This window comes from Puma concolor, chromosome B2 (assembly GCF_028749965.1).
Source record: "Puma concolor isolate L17-30 chromosome B2, mPumCon1.1.hap2, whole genome shotgun sequence".
In the NCBI taxonomy this organism is placed as follows: Eukaryota; Metazoa; Chordata; class Mammalia; order Carnivora; family Felidae; genus Puma; species Puma concolor.
The window spans coordinates 95,308,135-95,327,939 of NC_141671.1; the positions used below are offsets into that span (position 1 = coordinate 95,308,135).

Here is a 19,805-nt window from a genome sequence, read left to right on the forward strand (position 1 = left end):
AAAACTATTTTTAAAAATATTTTAACTTTTATTCCTGTAAAAAATTACTCATATCAGTTTTCTATTTAAAAAAAAATAAGGTGGCAGCTTACCCAGTGTTACATGACATAAAATGGTAAAGAAATGAGTCAGACTCTGGAAAACACTAAAATTTAAACAGAAAGAAGCAGAAAGAAAGAACAGTTTTCAGTTGTTTCTTGAAACTGCTAGTTGTATTATTTTGTCTTTTCCTTGTTTTTCAAATTCCTTAGGGGCATGAAGAGTAGTACTTCCTGGGTGAAAATTAACCAATTCAAACAGAGTATTAACTGGCCCATGTGTCTTATTCCAACCAAATGACTTTCTATTCTCAGCAAAAACTTGAAATTAACATTGAGAGGTCTCAACCTTCTTCCAGAATCTTTTAAGCTCTATATTCAGAAGAGAAACCATAATATAGTTAACAATTTTACATAAAGTACACATGGCATTTAAATTTAGTGGGAAAAGAATTAGTATATAAATCTTACTGTAGTAACTATACAAAATAAAAAATAATAAGGTACCACACACCATACCTCAAAATGCATTATAAAAAATCTAAAGAATTATATTTGTGATTATGAATCAGACACTAATTTTTAAAAGGGGCAAATATTTATGTGATTTGGTGTGGGAATGAACTTTCCAAAGAACTTTTACAAATAAACAAGCATAAACAACCTAGACAAAAATGGGCAAAGTATATTACTCAGTGTTATTTTGTGCACAACGAATCACATTAGATGGAACCATGTTTTTATGCAATTTTTAATGGTTAAATATATTTGACCATTTCACATGGTTGATTCTAATACACTGATGTGAGACTGGTCAAAATTTCTCTAGGACTGTATGAAAATAAGACCCTCAGACATAATGTACACTTGGCTTCATTTATATATTGGTTTTATATATTTTTATATATTTTAAGGAAAATTAAGGAAAAGTTTAGCAATGATTCTATCCATGCCATATTAAAAAATTAGATTTTAGAAAAGTCTAAAAGCCCAGCAACAAATATTATGGTTATATAAATAACAGAAGAAGTCTATGCAGGAGATCATAAATAAATAAATCAGCAGGAGAAAATTTAATCACATTACACGACCAGGAGGTGCTGGGAAAGAGTACAAAATATCTCCTTTTTCTTCTTCTTAATAACCCATCCTCCACATTTTTCCCTTTCTAGTTACTCCTGTTTTAACACCATCTTACTGCACTGTGTGGGATACTATCTTACTAATATTGCTTATATTTGTCCAGAGATAACGAAAGAATAGAAGTTGGTAAAGCAGGGTAACCAACTTTGAGTGGTTCACATGGGTCAGGTGGCAGGACAGTTTCATAACTGAAGAACCTAAGAAGAAGGGAGTCTGTGATGTGAAGAGTATCTGGTGATGGTGAGATCAGCAATCCTGCATCAAGAAAAAGTGGTCAGAGGCTCTATGTGGAGTAATAAAGATAAATCTTTGGAACTAGAGGCCAGGGCAGAAAGCACATAAAGACACTGGACATTTATCTAAATGATCCTTGCCACGAGGATATAGTTTCCTATATTGTGAAATTATCTTACTTTATAATGTTATCTAGAAATAGTTTACATTATTTAATATTTTTCTTTCCGTGCCTAATGTGCTAGACCATAGAAAGTAGCTTTATAAGTTTTATTTTCCCTTTAAGTCAAGTAATTTTTAAGCATTTGAATCTGTATTTTAAAAAATAGACATGGAATGTTGGTCAGTAATAAAACATAATAATAATCATCATGGTAAAAAAAAATAGTGATAAAACAAAACTTGTAATCAGTTAAGGAGAGAAGGTTATATGACATAATGATAATTTTGGCAATTAACTATTATCGTTTTGTATTTAGGGTATGAGATTTTGAAGACTGAGAAAATAATCCTAACATTGTTTTGTATTGTTCCTCACTTGAATCACAATAAAGGATATAGTAAGATTTAACTCAAGTAAGGACACATTTTTTTTTCCTAATAATATCATGGAATGCCATTTATTTATTTATTTATTTATTTATTTATTTATTTATTTATAAATTTTTAATGTTTATTTTTGAGACAGAGAGAGAGAGAGAGAGCGTGAGGGGGGTAAAGGGCAGAGAGAGGGGGAGACACAGAATCCGAAGCAGGCTCCAGGGTCTGAGCTGTCAGCACAGAGCCCGATGTGGGACTTGAACTCACAAGCCATGAGATCATGACCTGAGCCCAAGTCAGACGCTTAACTGACTGAGCCACCCAGGTGCCCATGGAATGTCTTTTAAAAACAAATGCCACAGGGGCGCCTGGGTGGCGCAGTCGGTCAAGCGTCCGACTTCAGCCAGGTCACGATCTCCAGTCCGTGAGTTCGAGCCCCGCGTCAGGCTCTGGGCTGATGGCTCAGAGCCTGGAGCCTGTTTCCGATTCTGTGTCTCCCTCTCTCTCTGCTCCTCCCCCATTCATGCTCTGTCTCTCTCTGTCCCAAAAATAAATAAACGTTGAAAAAAAAAAATAAAAAAAATTAAAAAAAAACAAATGCCACAGAATAATATAGCTCTAGTCTCACACCCACCATCAGTATAATGTGGCCTGAAGGGATGTATGCTTTTAAGACACAATTAAATGTGAAAAGTTTTCAAAATATTTGTAAAATGTCTTAAAGCCCAACTTCATTTGTAACATTTCCTGTGGGTAAACAACAAACAAACAAAAAAAAAAACAGTTTTCTTCAATTCTTAGGTTTTCAGGAAGCACTCACTGAAATACCCTGTGGTGGCCCAGCCCCCACAAGGTGGACATAGAAGACCTTTCTCTGTCTGAGCTACAACTCCTATGAAGTCTTTCCTCCTGGAAAAAGAAAACAACCTCCACAACTTCAAATGGAACTGAGCAATGTCAAAAAATAGTTGTACCAGATGGAGTTAAATGGACAGAGAAGAGTTTCCTCAAGACTGTTGCAATAAGGAAGAGAGATTGAACTCAAATCTGAAACAAAAGGCAGGAGAGTTTCTGTTTTTATTTATTTATTTTTATTTTAGAGAGAGAGAGTGTGTGTGTATGAGCAGGGGAGAGGGGCAGAGCTGGAGAGAGAGAATGCATGAGCAGGGGAGAGGGGCAGAGGGGCAGAGCGAGGGAGGGAAGGAGAGAGAGAGAGGGGGAGGGAGGGAGGGAAGGGAGGAAGGGAGGGGGAGATTGAGAGAGAATATCTCAAGCAGGCTCCACACTCATCTTAGAGCCTGTGGTGGGGCTAGATCCTACAACCCTGGGATAATGACCTGAGCTGAAATTAAGAGTCAGATGCTCAACCTACTGAGCCACCTAGGATCCCAAGGCAGGGGAGTTTTTAAGTTGCTGGGGTGAGCTAGTGGCAAGTTCTGAAGGACACTGGGGGCAAGAACGGTCAATGTGATTAGGTCACCCGTGTTTGTTAACCGGTGCTTATTGGAATTATGCTCCTACTCTCCCACAGAGACTGGGAGACAGGGACACTTTTCCTGATGATTGCATTTCTTAGAGATGGCCCCAGGTCCTTGAGACATTCCTGGGTTGTAGAAGATTGACATATCAAAGCAGCAGGGAAAGAATTTACAAATTACAAGTTTTCTAAAGTAAATGCTCTAAGAAAAGGGAGGTCAAGGGTCTATAGTCAGGAAGAAATCAGTCTACAGTTCCATCAGGCTGAGAGGAATGTCAAGGTGTTCTTGATTAGCTGCTTTATGTGACCTCCCCACACACGGATGCTCAGCCTGCCAATTCACTGAGGTGGGAAAATTATTGGATACAGACAAGCAAGCCTAGAGTCAGAGGTGATGTATTCTGGAACAGTAAAATGATTCCTAACTCCTTCTGCAGGCTACTCTATACTTGCTGCGAAGCAAGATTAGGAGTCAAATTTAACCTGAGTCCATACCAAATATCAACAATAAATGATGACTCTGTTAAGGGTTCAGAGTCAGGAAACCAAGATTGCATGATGGCTTCTAGTCTCACAAACGCCATCAACATATGTTTTTTTGTTTTTCAAACTCAGTGGCTCAAAGCAGAGGTATTAGAAGCCAAGTTCTTATCCTTTTTACTTTTTTCTGATTAACCATAGAGAGCACTTGAAACAATTTTCTTTCCTTCTTTGGATTTTGACTTCAGATTCTCCTAATGACTTTAATGAACAGTCATGAAATATTCTTTCTGCACTCAAACTGTTACTGAGAATTTGGCCTGCTTGTTTATCCAAGGTCCCACTTGATATATGGATAAGCACTTAGTGCCACAAAAAAACTGTATCCTGAGGAATTGGTTTTCTACTTTCTGATAAGGAGAGTTTTCCAGTACAGAGACAACATGCCTAAATAGTTAAACCTGTGGTCTCTGAAGCCCCATTCATGGATCAGAATCCCGGTTTGTGTTGAAAAAGTGTTGACACTTTTGGCTATGTATCCCTGAGCAAGTTACTTGACCATTCTGTGTCTGGTTCCTCCTATACTTAAAATAAGGTCTTCAATAAAACTTACCCAAAAGGGCTGTTATGACAATAACATGAATTAACACAAGTAAATCTCTGAATATGATTAATTGGTACATGATAAGATTTAAATTATGACACATACCAACATTTCATTCTCTTTCTTTCTCTCTCCCTTCTTTTATTCCTCCCTCTCCCTCTCTTTCTCTGTCTCTTCTTTTTTAATCTGGCTAGAAGGAAATTTAGTACTTAATACAGCAACTATGCAGTCTCTTTTATAAACTGCTTAAAACAGTGCTTAACTCATAGTAGATGCTAAGTGAGTGTTGTTATTATATATTTTTTAAAGTTTTTATTTATTTATTTTGATAGAGAGAGAGTGGGGAGGAGCAGAGAGAGAAGGAGAGAGAGAGAGGATCCCAATCAAGCTCCGCACTGTCAGCACAGAGCCCAACTCCGGGCTCGAATTTATGAAACCGTGAGATCATGACCTGAGCCGAAGTCAGATGCTTAACCGACTGAACCACCCAGGGATACTGATATTATTTTTTTAATCCTTCAAACTCATATTTCCCACTTGGAATTAGGGTTTATTACTCATATTTCATGCAATGGTTCCTCAATGATTGATTGTTGAAGCATTTTATGAGTTTAAAATAAAATAAATATAAAATAGACTATAGTGGAGAATAATCTTCCATGGATTAGAAGTCATAAATATATGTACAATGTACTAGAAGAGGAAATAAAGCACAGGCCCTGCTCTTTTGAAGTTCATACACTGGAAGACAGCTTGATAAAAATGAACATAGTGCCATAGTATCATACATAAATGCTGAAGTTCTGGAATATTTAAGAAAATAAGTTTTGGTGGTAAAGTTATTTATAAAATGTTTATTATGAATGTTTGATAATGGAATGTGTGTCTACATGCTTAATTTTCTATAAATTCTTCTGAATAAAATAAATGGTTGAAACTATTAATATAGCGTGAAAAAATTTATGACAGAATGGTATGTTAAAGATACGGAATAAAACAGAGAACATGTAAAATCTAATTAGAGCCCTCTCAATAAGTAATTTGCTATGAATTTTCAGGCAAGACACTTTCCCTTTTTGTACCTTATTTTTGTGTCAAACAATGATAACAACACCTGTTCTGCTTACCCAAAGGGATCTTATGAAGATCAAGTGAGACAATCAATTTGAAAACTTTGCTAAAACAACATACAAACATATGCAGTATACTAATGTAACTAGTAGCATAATTAGAAGATTTCATTTTCAAAATGAAATTAGAAATTAGTTGCAGTATCTTAAACATCTACCACTTGAAAGCAAACAGATGGATAAGAATAGCTCTTCGATGCCAAATTTAGCATGCTGTGTTTTCTTGTAGGTATGCCTGAGAGCTGTATCTCAAAAGAAACTGCAGAAATAAAATATCAAGTGCCCAAATAGCAAATGGATACAAATAAATAAGCAAAGGAATAGGAAGATAAACTAAGGAGAGCATGAATGTATTCATCAGATTCATGAATGTGTTCCTGCAACTACAAACTACAAAGTTCAAAGATAGCAGTACTACAGGGTTAAAAAGCTTTGGGCTTGTTGCTTGGTATTATCAAAGTAATTAACCTTAACCATTTCTGTCTTCTACATACTGATCCTTAATCACTTCTAAAAGTGTGTTTATTTCTCATTGCTATAATGGCCTTTCCACTTTTAGTTGATGAGAAAGTTTATAAATGCTTTAGCTTCTACTCTCAGATGGAAAGATCTCTTACTTAATTGGCTATCTTTAAAGTAGCTCTTAATTACAACTGGTTCCTGCATACAATTTCCATTCCATCAGTTTCTCTCTTCCCAATAGTTCCCTATTTATGTTCTACAGACTTTATTAACTTATAATCATTTTTATGATACCAAGTTGTTATTACACCTTTGTGATGTTTTTGGAATCAGCAGTGTTCGATTTTCTAGGTAATGAACTGTTAGAATTATGAAAATCATTGAAATTTCAATTATGAAATTATTACAAGAAATTATTACAGCAACAATAAAATACAGTCAGTTGTAAGGCAAATGTCATGTGGCTTAATTCTAAAGTCAAGGGGAAGAGGAAGAGGGCATTTGCTTACTATATATATTTGGGCATGTGGAAAAATAAAACACAGCTATCAAAAAAACAGATGCTGTCATCTTCCATAAATTATAAAACCAGAGTTTTTATAAATATTTTAAGTGGAAATTATGGTAGAAGGGAAAAGGAAACATACAAGAATATAGGGAACATTTCTGAAATATAATGAGGGGCTGGGAGGGCCAGGTTAGAGAAGATGGCTAGATTTTTATATGTCCTACCACAGGATTAAGCAAATGTTGTAACTCAGGTCCTAAAGGAGAGGTCCTGCAAAAGCCTGATGGCTTAAGTGGAACCTTTTATTCTATGGTTAAAAAGAAATAAAGATGTTGATAAAGGTTACGAATTACTTTTTTGCATCGGCACCAATCATGTTGCCTCACATATCTGAGCCATGAGCTCACTATGACACACACAAATTAACACACATAAGTGTGCTGTGGATCTGGGCAACGGATTTCTTTATTCCCACACGACAATGGGAAATAAACCAAAATCAGAATATTTTTTTCTGGCAAATGATGTGCAATACACATGCATGTAGGGCTATTAAGGATGCTAGAAATGGGAGCAGTAAGCATTGAAAGAATACCAGTGGCTCCACGTCCTTTCAAAGTAACCCTGCCCTGAGACCCGTTTCATAGAAAAGTACAAATAAAGGTGAAAATTATTTCATAAAATTTAAGTAAGATTTTACTCACATATTTTCCCCATTAGAAAAACTTCAAAAAAAAAGATGGGGTGAGGGTCAGGGAAATGTATGGTTAGTCAAAGTAAAGAATCTAGGTAGGTTGACTTTGTAACCTCTATGTATGATACGGATGATGATGATGAAGGAAATGGTAAAGTAGCTGGCACTTGCTGAGTAGAAACTGAGTGCTTACTCTATGCCAGACCCTGTGTGACATGTGCTGTTCTGCCATCCTCCTAACTACTGGTATACCATGCAGCCTAGCTTTTGTTAGGCCACTCTAACACTAACCTTCAAATTTGGTGAAAACCCAGTTACACATTTTTTGTTATTGTTGCAATGATAGATGGACAGAATTCTCTTTTTAGTCACATGGATATTATTCTCCGGTTTTAAAAAAAGAGCTAAAATTAAAAAAAAAAAATAGTAAATAAATACTTATTGCTTCTTTATCATTTTAATTTTCAGTAAGCCAAGAATCTGGCTATAATTCTATAGTGAGGTATGTTATCTCTCTTAGGTCACATGGGGCCTTTTTTCTTTTCTTCTCTTTTTGCGTTCTAATCTAATGGACTTCTAGTGGCCTCCCTAAGCATCTAACTATAGACAAAGTGAATTAGGCAACAGGGAAAACCCGGCTCATTAGGATCCAATGTGCTGTATTCAGAATTAAATTAAAGAGTCTCACCTCATCAAACTCAAGAATCTGCCATAACAGACACTGATGAACAAAGGCCATTGTTTCACAATAGAAGATGGCTCTATCTTTTGGATTTGGAATGTACACAATATAAGCTCCTATTCTGATGTTTCTGGTCAATTCACAAGGTCATCAGAGTTTTTCAAAGGTTACATTCCAGAGTTTCATATGGGTGTCCTGGGATTGGGACGCTCAATGTATTTCAATTTATTTCTTACCATGTTTCATCCAAATGCTTCTCTAAGTGTACCTCTGTGCTCAGACTGTAAAACAACACAAGCAATGCAGGGGCTAAGAAAACAGTAGAAGTGAATTAGGGCATAGACAGAGATGTTAAATTTGAGCTTGCCCAGCGCTCCATTTATTTCTGAAATAAACTGCTATCATTAAAATCTAGAAAATGCTTCTTAGTTTTTATTTTGTAGTCATTGGCACAAAAGTGATAATTAAAGACACTGAATATAATCGACATGCTTAAGAGGAAAAAATGACTAACTGCAGTTTTCAGATTGTTCGTTAAAACAAAAAGCACTCAAACCACAGCAAGAGAGAATTCAAGAAAGCAAAACTGTTTTCATAAGAAAAAAAAAAATTGACCTGTTAGAAAGCAATGGCCCTATCATGGAGTGACTCTTTGAATGAGGGATTAAATTAAATTTTTTTAGACTTCACAAGCAAAACTAGAATAACTTGCAAACAATTCCAGCATCATTTCCAAAAATCTGGCCATTGAATTTTTTTAGCAGATAATCTATCCTAATGGGACAACGTTCTAAAGAAAATGCTTTAAGAAACATTGTTTATGAAAGATACCCATGGTTTTGTTCATTTAAGCACAAAAATAGTCTTATTTTAACCTCTTTGTTTATAAGGGCTACAAAATGCTCTGTTTTGAAATTAAGGTTTTGGTTGTGTTTGCTGACCTACATCAACCCTTTGCTCGTGTCTCAGGTTCAGTAGAATACAGATCAATAAAAACTACATGTTATATGCAATGATACTTCTAAAACACATTCTATGTCAACATGCTTGCCCCTGCCTACACACAAAGTCCACAAACTGCATGTTTTGGTTTCTTTGTTTTGGGTTTTTTAATTAATTTGGGTGTCTGCTTTTAATTTTTTTCTGTATTTCGCTTTATGACTTGTTCTATATCATCTATAGTGACCATGTAAACCAAATATAAAACTTGATAGAACATAAAAAATGAGAGTTACCCAAGGAACTCTTCTATCAGTAAGATAAACATGAAAGTTTAAGAATACCTTGAACTCACACGCTATAGTTAATATGGGCATAGATATATTTAGCAGACTACACAATTTATCTAGAATAATTCTGATATATAACTTTCCAAATCAGAATTTAAGATTGGTGAAAGCCCTCGACCACATATATTGTCTGTGATCCTAATTCATATTCTTTATGTTTTGTCCTAATTATCTTTTCTTATGTCTTATATGCTACTTTTTTTCTCTGATCAATATTGATTACTTAGGGATCTTTACTACTGAGGAAATAATAAATCTTGGCTCATGAGTTTGAATGAAATCTACCTTAAGTACATTTTTTAAAGAGAAGAAGCTTTTTTTGTAATCTGTTATATGCTCAAAGTCACTAGTTACCTATCACCAAAAAACTGATTCTCTCAATTTTTACAAGGAATAAAAGATTCATTGAAATTGCATTAATTCTGAAAATAATATTATATAGAAAAAATAGATACTACACTACTTCCTTTGTGAGATACCAAACTTCACAATAGCTCAGATATTTTACTCCTTAAGTATTTCACATACAATATTTTCATGGGTTGCAAATGGACTTGGGGAAGCAATTGTAGTAACTGAAGGACTTTAAAAATTCCGCATATTCAGGTTCATCTCAATAGGGCACATTGTAAAATATCTGAGCTTATACCAGGGAGAAATTATAGTTACATGCAAGTAAAGTACTTCCTATAATTTATAAGAAAATGAAAGATAATGATGGATCATTAAAAGATTGGAACTGAAAGAAAATTAAATTCTATAAACAGATTCTATTTTTTTTAGATTTTACATTTAAGTAAATAAAAAAAGTCTACATCCAACGTGTGTCTCAAACTCACAACCCCAAGATCAAGAGTTGCATGCTCTACCAACTGAGCCAGCCAGGTGTTCCTATAAACAGATTCTTAGTATAGCTTGCTAACTAGGAGAGACATAGCCACCCAGGAGGTATGGTGAAATGCTTGGCAGTTTTCAATTCAGTCATATTTATTGAGCATCTAATATGTGCCAGGAACTACACTTTGGTATACTACATAAGATACAAAAATGGGTAAAACATAATTCCTGTTCTTAGGGATTACAGAGGAGAGAGATGGATAGAACAAATAATAATTCATTAATTACAACAAATAGAGGCATAGGAAATCAGTTCTGGACAGAGAAAGGAAGGTGACATTGAGGATGACATCAGAACTGTCATCAGTGTTCAAGGATTAACAGGAGTTCTCCAAGTTTATAAAGCTAAAGATTTACAATTTAGGGAGAGAGACAGGCCATGTAGAAAAGTGTTAGAGGTATCAGAAAATAGGGTCTGTTCAGGCTATTCTGAACACTTGCTATGGCTTGACTTTAGGTATCCTAGGATAAAAGGGGAGGTTAAAAAAAAAGAGAGAGAGAGAGAGAGAAAGAGAGAGGACAAAGACCAAACATAAAGGGCCATGAGACACTAAGGGCCATGTGGTGGAAAGGATAGGCATTTGGATTTTATCTAAAGAAAGATAGGAGTCTACTGAAGGATTTACAAACTGAATGTCAATTTGGGAAAGTGGCAGATGAGGGGAGAAAATAGAATTGAAAAGCTAGAAGAGCTATAACAAAAAGGATAATAAAACATATTTATGGTAAGGATATATTCTTACCTTCTCTGCCTGTGGCTGGATGTTTAACTGAGTTGCGTACCAAAGTCCCAGAGAAAACGATGAACTAAACTTTGATTAGCCAGCATCTTCTCTCTTTGTGGTACAATGACTGTCAGATCATTCTGATATTCCGCATTGATTGTTGTTTTCCATAACTGGAAAATGAATTCAAGGACAGTAGGTGTGAATCCTGATGCTTACTTAGCTGGACTGTGATCTTGTTAAAAACTTCCAACAGAAAGTAGCATACACTGCTGGAAGAAAATCTCCTTGAAGTTTTAACAAAGAACAAATAGGCATACATGCACTGCTGTTCCTCCCAGAGCTGGCAAAGCAAGAACTCTTTAGGTCATCCATCTTTCTGTGAACAGACCAAGCATCTCATTCCAATCAAAGACTGTTTCCAATGAACATACTTTATATTGGCCATGGGAATGAAAGCTTAGATAGAACTCCAAGAAAATGACAATTTTATTTCTTCGTTTCTCTTTTATTGAACACCACAAAGAAACTGTAAGTAGTCACTAAGATCTAGGCTGTCACAGTACCTCCCCTACAAAAACAAAGTATTTTTCAATACTCTCCTCTTCAGAGTAAATAGAAACAACATCTTATTTTGTTTGCTGAGGTTTGACCCATAGCTTGTCAGTTCTGTATTGAAAGAAAAATACTCCTTTTATTGCATGAAATAATCAAGGCAGCTACACAGACGCCATATTTTCCATTGTGTAAAATAATCCAGAGAGATTTACACGGTAAATTAAATGTTTTACTATTGTGTTGCACTCAACGACCTATGAATTTTTCTTTTCTCTGTTTTTTTAGTTCAGCAGTATAGCCCATCTGAAATGTATTCTTTTCTAACATCACTTCAAAATCATATACTTAGGTGTCACTTACATAATAGCAAAATCTGAGTAAATGGCAAGTTTTCAGTAGTAGGCAAAAGAATGATGTTAAAATGCAGTTAATTTGGGGTAGTTCAGTCAGTAGAGCATGCAACTCTTGATCTTGAGGTCACGAGATCAAGTCCCATATAAAGTACAGAGCTTACTTAAAAAGAAGAAAGAGAATGAACAACAGATCCTAAAAACTTTAAAAAAAAATAAAAATAAATAAAACACAGCTAAATTTAACTGTCTTTTTAAAAACAAAGATACAAATCATGGAATACTGTAAAATTAATGAAGTAAATTTGCTGTTTTACTATAAACTATTTCAGGAAAATTTTCAATCTTTATAAAAACAAGTTTTCCATGTACAGGTAGAAATGTAAATAGACTATGTTTACTTATCAAAGGCTAGGTGATAGCTTTTTTTCCCTATATTGCTATTTTTAATTCTGAAAATCTACTACAGCTAAAGAAAGGGAAAAATTATTTCTGTAAGTCAGGATTCTTTACTCTGGAGAACTAATTAATAGATACCTTTTCATCAGTTTTATGAAGCAATGCATGTTAAATCTGTTAATACAGAGCAATTTTAGAATCTTGAGGTTATCTTTATATGTGTGTGTATTTCTCAGCACTGCTCACTTTTCTCAGCTACTATTAATTAAGTTATCTATTCAACATATTTTTCCAAACATTTGTTTTATGTTATACCTTTCTGGGTGCTCAAATAAACTTAGTGCTATCTACAGAATTCCTAGTAAAGAATGCTGTGTTAGAAAACACCACCAACAAAACTCACATGTGGAACAGTTTCATTTTCATGTGTCTAGGCCCCACTACCCTGGTAAAGAACTATGCAATGTTTCTTTAGAGCTCAGTAGCAATAATGATTTTATAGAAAACAAATTGCTACCATTATCGAACAAATTCCAGCCACATTGAAGTGGCTCAATTGGGTTATTTCCTTTCTTTCTAAACAGTGTTAGATGCTATGGAGGATGCAAAGGTGAACTCACATAAACTCTGCTCTAATAACATGCATTGTTATTGTCATGAAAGCCAGTAAGAAAAGTAAATTGCAAAATGTGGTTTCTTTTTTCGTTTATAAGCAATAGATTACAGAAATAGAGAGAGGCAAGTCTCCTCTTACCAAAAAAGGGTAGTTGACAAGAAGTTCTATAGAAATGGGTCTTTAAAGAGAGATAAGAGATCACCAACAGAGCTAGAGGGGAAAACCATTTTAGACAGAATGAATGAAGTTAATAAAGCAATGGAGATAAGACAACAAAGACTGGATAGGGACATATAACCACAGTAATGTTAAATGTTCTGCCTAAGTGGAGAAAGTTATAAGAGATATTGAGAATTCCATTAATACAATTTAAAATATGTAATAGTTGTACAGTGCCAGCAGGAGGAAAGTATAAGAAAAAGAAAATGTGATTCTTTAAATTCAAAGGTCTTCAGACCTTGGTGGGAATGAATTGACCTACCTTTAGAGCCAAAGAAATACAAATGTGACTACATTAATCTTTTTGGTCCACCTCCAATTATAGGGTTGCTGATAAGGCAACTGTATTTAGAGCTCAGTACATCCCATCAGAATTGAGTACAAAAATTCAATCACAAACCAGCTGAAACTTCTGGTCATTTAGTAAGTCACAGGAACTGAGATGGCAAATTCAGGGCATTTGTATGAAACATACATCAATCAGGTATTGAATATGTTTCTTTTAAAAGGGCCTAAAGTGATATATTATGGTATTTTTTTTCTAATTTAAGCCATATATATATATATATATATATATATATATATATATATATACACACACATATATATATGTATATATGTATACTTATGTATATATGTATACTTATATATGTTTGTGATAGTACTAATGAGCACACCTAGCACTCACATTCATTCTCCACTAAAGTAAACCAGAACTTTTTAAAGAAACAACTGACTTCAGGGCTGGAGCAGGTATGAGTCTGGAAAATTCCTGACAGACCAAAAAGTTGGGAAGTACTCAGAGAATATTGAGGACATATCAAAACAACACAGGATTAAAGAGGCTACTAATGGCCATATCAAGGAATATTTGGTAGTAATGTATTATAATTTATTGTATAAAATAGGAAGATCTGAGTCTATACAATATGAATGACAGAGAGAAATGACAGAGAGAATGAAATCCGCTAAAACTACTTCAACCAAACTGGCTGAAGACACTCACCAGTGTCTTTTCTATATACTGGACTTTTATTTTACTAGAGTCCCCATGCTAGAGTTCAATGTTTGGAAACCAGAGGCCTAATGCTATCATTCTGTGGGTATTAGTTTTGTTTAAAACCCTTCCTTCATTCATTCAATCTTCTACCCAGTGCCTAACAATGAGGTTTAGCTTTGGAAAAAGCATGGATTATCCTGGCACTGTTACTTAAATTAGAATACCTACTCCACAGCATAATTGTGAGGACTTAAATTAGATGATGTATGTTGTATGCAGCACAAGGAAGTTTAGAGTAGGCAATCAATAAATGTAATTACTTCCTTCTTTTTCTAGCACACCAGTGAGCATATAGTTGATTGTTAACAGATGAATTACATCTCAGCATTTTACCACTTAATACTAACCTGTCTTGATTTCAGATAGCTTTTGTTGAAGGTTTACAAACAATTCATTTTGACCAGTATTTCCAAACAAGGCTTTCAATTTGCTCCTTGTAGGTGGTTCTTTGTGGTAGGTAAGAGTTGGGAAGGAGACAAAGGGATCCCAAAATTTGAAGTTAAGATTATCCATTGAAAATGTGTTTAATTGGGGAAAATTAACATGCGATAAATGAGATTCATCATCTATAAAATAATTCACTTTAAATGATATTAGCAGCTAAGATGTACTGAGCAATTTCTCTGGGCCAGATGTATTGCAAAGTTCTAATATAAACAATCCTATGAAGTAGATTCAGTTATTAGTCTTATTATATAGAGGAGAAAACAAGAAAACTAAAGTTAGTGAAGTAATTTGCCCAAGGTTAAACAACTAGAAGTACCTGGATTCAAACCCTAGTAATCTGATTTTAATCTGTACAGTTAACTAATTAAACTACAATACCATAATCTGGGAATGGAAGTTTGAATGCTTTTTTCTTAAAAAGATTAATTTTTAAAAGTATTCTTTAGTAAGCTAATATGGTGTGTCAGGTACTGTGGTAAATGCTAGAGATAGAGCAATGGGTTATAAATGTTTCCTCTTCTCTTGTAGGATGAGACTGGGCACAAAAACACAAATAAAATTTTTATCACGATGAACATGAGTACACTGACATTTAATTGACAGGCTTATTTGTTACATTATATTCAGTGTGAATAAAGTGCTTAATAAAATTGGGGAAAATTAACATGCAATAAATGAGATTCATAAATTAAGATTATTACTATTAAGATTCAGCTTAATAAAAGCTGGGTGATATAAAAAAAAAAAAAAAAAACTAGAAAAGAGGACACTCAAGAATAACACTTTCTCATTTGGTCATAAGCCTGCCTGGGGGCCGGGGCATGACATAAAAGAATCAGGATCCCTGGGCAGGTATCTCTGAAATGGAGATAGATGTATGTAAACCATCAGAGCTCAAAATTACTAACCATCAAGAATACATATAGTGTCCTTGCTGTGATTTCATGCTGTTCCTCTTAAGTTACATTTTCCAACAATAAATTATTAAATGAGCATAGTAATCATGTTGTATGTAGACCATAGAGAGTTTGATCAGGCTGAACAAATCCACAACAGTTTAGTCAATTGTTAGTTAACTAAACAAGAAATAAGATTTTAATTATGCAAAGACAGAGAACAGACACTGAAATACAGTACACACACAGATTGCCTACCACTCTAAGCGCTTTACAAACACGTGTGCCTGTGCATGCGCAAGGACCCACACACGTGCACACACGTGCACATACCTCTTTTTGACTCCCATTTCCTAATAATAATACCTCTCGTTAGGCAACCTTGGATCTTAGTCCAGACTCCTAATCAAATTCACTTTTACGATAAAGTAGGTGATTTACTTCAAGGTTTTGTCACAAATATTATTGCTTTTAGAAAGGTGGAAAAACCAAATTTTGCAAAATCCACTCTATAAGTGTTAGGTAGAAGCCAGATATGAGCAGTGGAAGAACTCCCCAAGGCAGAGTTCCAAGTCCTTTAAGGGAATTAAAGAGACACGAGGTGGAGGCAAGGATGGTAATTAATAAGCTACATGTTAAAAGACATTAAAAGCTGAGGGGTTAGGGAAGCAGGGTGCGGGGAGGGGAGGCATAAAACATCCTGACCTGTGGCTTCCAAGACTTTGTGACTGTACAGAACAGTTGCTGTCTTCTTCCACCTCTGACCCAGGGTAACCCCTAGACTCATTATAACATAGTTGCATTGCAGTTATACCCCCCTCTTCCTTCCCCATAAAGAAAAGCTGCAATGATGGTTCTGGTACAACCTTGTAGGGTTAAGAACTACCCTTTGCAATCTGTGGGAGGAGTCCCCCAAATGATTGGAAGCAGCCTGCATTAGAGACCATCCCATTGTAGGTCACAGCTTCTCCCAGCCTGGAGAGACATAGATAATATTTAATACCCAAACAATCTAGAGCTAGTTACACCCTCATAACCTGTCTGCTCTCCCACCTTAAGAGTGGTATTTTGCTTTAATACACTGCTTTGTGCTTGCTACTTTCCTTCTGACTGCCTATATTCCAACACGGATCCCCACATAAATCTTCTCATGGGGAATCCAAGGACCAAGACCTCCATTCACACAACACAGAGTCTCCCACTGGTAACATAACCTTATCTCTTTGCCTAATATCTTCAAGGCATTTGTCAAGACTGACACCACTCACTCAGAACTATTCATGCCCTGCTAATGGGCAAGGCTTTTATTTAAATCATGACTGGGGGGCGCCTGGGTGGCGCAGTCGGTTAAGCGTCCGACTTCAGCCAGGTCACGATCTCGCGGTCCGTGAGTTCGAGCCCCGCGTCAGGCTCTGGGCTGATGGCTCAGAGCTTGGAGCCTGTTTCTGATTCTGTGTCTCCCTCTCTCTGACCCTCCCCCATTCATGCTCTGTCTCCCTCTGTCTCAAAAATAAATAAAGGTTAAAAAAAAAAAATTAAAAAAAAAAATAAATAAATCATGACTGGAACATATTAATGGCATTAGACAAACTTTACTGATTTGCCTTGGGAAAATATAATCCAATTTAACATCAACAAAATAAATGTAACATTTGCTTGAACTTAATATTCACTCTGAAGTATATAATTCAGCATTCTCTTATATAATATGGTTTCTCTGTGCAAAGTTCTGAAATGCTAAGTTTTGTCCCCAATTTTTACTTCTGCTGATCTCCATATTGTTGAGAGCACTGTACTCAATTTTGCTAAGAAATGCTCTTATAATATGTCCAATTTTCATTAATGGCTTATACAGGTAATAAAACTATTCATGAAACTCAGGGATGCTTTTTATGTTACCTCTTGGGAGGCAATTTGACATTAAAGAAAACAGAGGAAGAAAGTTATCTCTTCTGGATAATTTACCTATCATCAAAGTCTCAGAAATAATTAACATATTAAAAAAAAGTTTTTCTGTGTTTGCTTCAGAGACTACACATATGTACTTCCAATTCAAAGAAGTATGTGAAGTGATATTAATGTTCAGATGAATTAATACTCTTATTAACAGACTTACACACAGGTCCTTAAGGAAGAAACATTATTTTCAGTTAAATTAAAATTTTTCTTTAAATATTAATAAAAATGCATGAACTGTAATTAACTCTCCTCACCCTAATATTGGCATGCATGTCCATTTGGAGGAGAAATGATGTTACTGCTGGGGCTTGAAGATAACCGTGACTGATCCTTCTGGATTTAAAGCAGCAATTTAATTCAGTCATGGACAGAATGGTACATTACTATGACACCTGGCCTATGATACCAAAAACTGAAAAATGAGAACAAAAACTAGGCATGAAAAAACAAATGTGTTAAAAAAAATAGAACATAACCAAAAGGAAGGTAATTTAGTCATTTTTAGATGAAAGTAAATTGCTAGAGAAAAAAAATGCTCTCATTTTAACACTTATGAAAATAAAACTTGTTCTTTATTAATTTTTAAGTATAACAGAGTAATTACTAAAGTGAAGTAAAAAAAATTAAATATGGATACCATAATTTCCATGGTTACAATCAGTTATGCCATCTAATAGAGATTCCCAAATGTAGGTTTTGTAACCTCTGCACCTGAAGCACTGGATAAAATCAAATTCCCAAACCCCATCTATTAAAAGAGATCCTGCAGTACTTTCTTTTTTTAATATGAAATTTATTGTCCAATTGGTTTCCATACAACACCCAGTGCTCATCCCATCAAGTGCCCTCCTCAATGCCCATCACCCACTTGCCCCTCTCCCCCACCCCCCATCAACTCTCAGTTTGTTCTCAGTTTTTAAGAGTCTCTTGTGGTTTGCCTCCCTCCCTCTCTGTAACTTTCCCCCCCTTCCCCTACCCCATGGTCTTCTGTTAAGTTTCTCAGGATCCACAGATGAGTGAAAACATATGGTATCTGTCTTTCTCTGCCTGACTTATTTCACTTAGCACAACACTCTCCAGTTCCATCCACGTTGCTACAAATGACCGTATTTCATTCTTTCTCATTGCCAAGTAGTATCCCATTGTATATGTAAACCACATCTTCTTTATCCATTCATCAGTTGATGGACATTTAGGGTGCTTCCATAATTTGGCTATTGTTGAAAGTGCTGTGATAAACATTGGGGAACAAGTGCTCCTATGCATCAGCACCCCTGTATCCCTTGGGTAAATTCTTAGCAGTGCTATTGCTGGCTCATAGGGTAAATCTATTTTTAATTTTTTGTGGAACTTCCACACTGTTTTCCAGAGCAGCTGCACCAGTTTGCATTCCCACCAACAGTGCAAGAGGGTTCCCATTTCTCCACATCATCTCCAGCATCTATAGTTTCCTGATTTGTTCATTTTAGCCACTCTGACTGACATGAGGTGGTATTTCAGTGTGGTTTTGATTTGTATTTCCCTGATGAGGAGTGATGGTGAGCATCTTTCCATGTGCCGGTTGGCCATCTGGATGTCTACTTTAGAGACAGAAATGTTTTCTGACCATTTTTTCACCAGATTAATTTGTTTTTTGGGTGTGGAGTTTGGTGAGTTCTTTATAGATTTTGGATACTAGCCCTTTGTCTGATATGTCATTTGCAAATATCTTTTCCCATTCCGTCAGTTGCCTTTTAGTTTTATTGATTGTTTCCTTTGCAGCGCAGAAGCTTTTTATCTTAATGAGGTCCCAATAGTTCATTTTTGCTTTTAATTCCCTTGACTTTGTAGATGTATCAAGTAAGAAATTGCTGTGGCTAAGGTAGAGAGGTTGTTTCCTGCTTTCTCTTCTAGGGTTTTGATGGTTTCCTGTCTCACATTCATGTCCTTCATCCATTTTGAGTTTATTTTTGTGAATGGTGTGAGAAACTGGTCTAGTTTAATTCTTCTGCATGTAGCTGTCCAGTTCTCCTAGCACCATTTGTTAAAGAGACTGTCTTTTTTCCATTGGATATTGTTTCTTGCTTTGTCAAAGATTAGTGGGCCCTACTTTTGTGGGTTCAATTCTGGAGTCTCTATTCTATTCCATTGAATATGGAATGTTTTTGTGACATGTCTATAGACAGACATGTCTATATGTCTGTTTTTGTGCCAATACCATGCTGTCTTGATGATTACAGCTTTGTAGTAGAGGCTAAAGTCTGGGATTGTGATGCTACCTGCCTTGGTCTTCTTCTTCAATATTACTTTGGCTATTCAGGGTCTTTTGTGGTTCCATAAAAATGTTAGGATTGCTTGTTCTAGCTTCGAGAAGAATGCTGGTGCAATTTTGATTGGGACTGCATTGAATGTGTAGATA

At 35.4% G+C, this 19,805-nt stretch overlaps 1 long non-coding RNA gene across 6 annotated transcripts in view; it reads right to left on the reverse strand.

Moving 5' to 3' along the window:
* LOC147581115 (uncharacterized) overlaps nt 1–19,805 on the reverse strand; it is a 1,011,143-nt gene that overhangs the window by 500,256 nt on the left and 491,082 nt on the right. For all 6 annotated transcript variants that reach the window (XR_015251431.1, XR_015251428.1, XR_015251427.1 and 3 more), the window contains exon 3: nt 10,922–11,076. This is a non-coding gene — a long non-coding RNA (uncharacterized LOC147581115). The remainder of the gene's footprint in view (nt 1–10,921; nt 11,077–19,805) is intronic.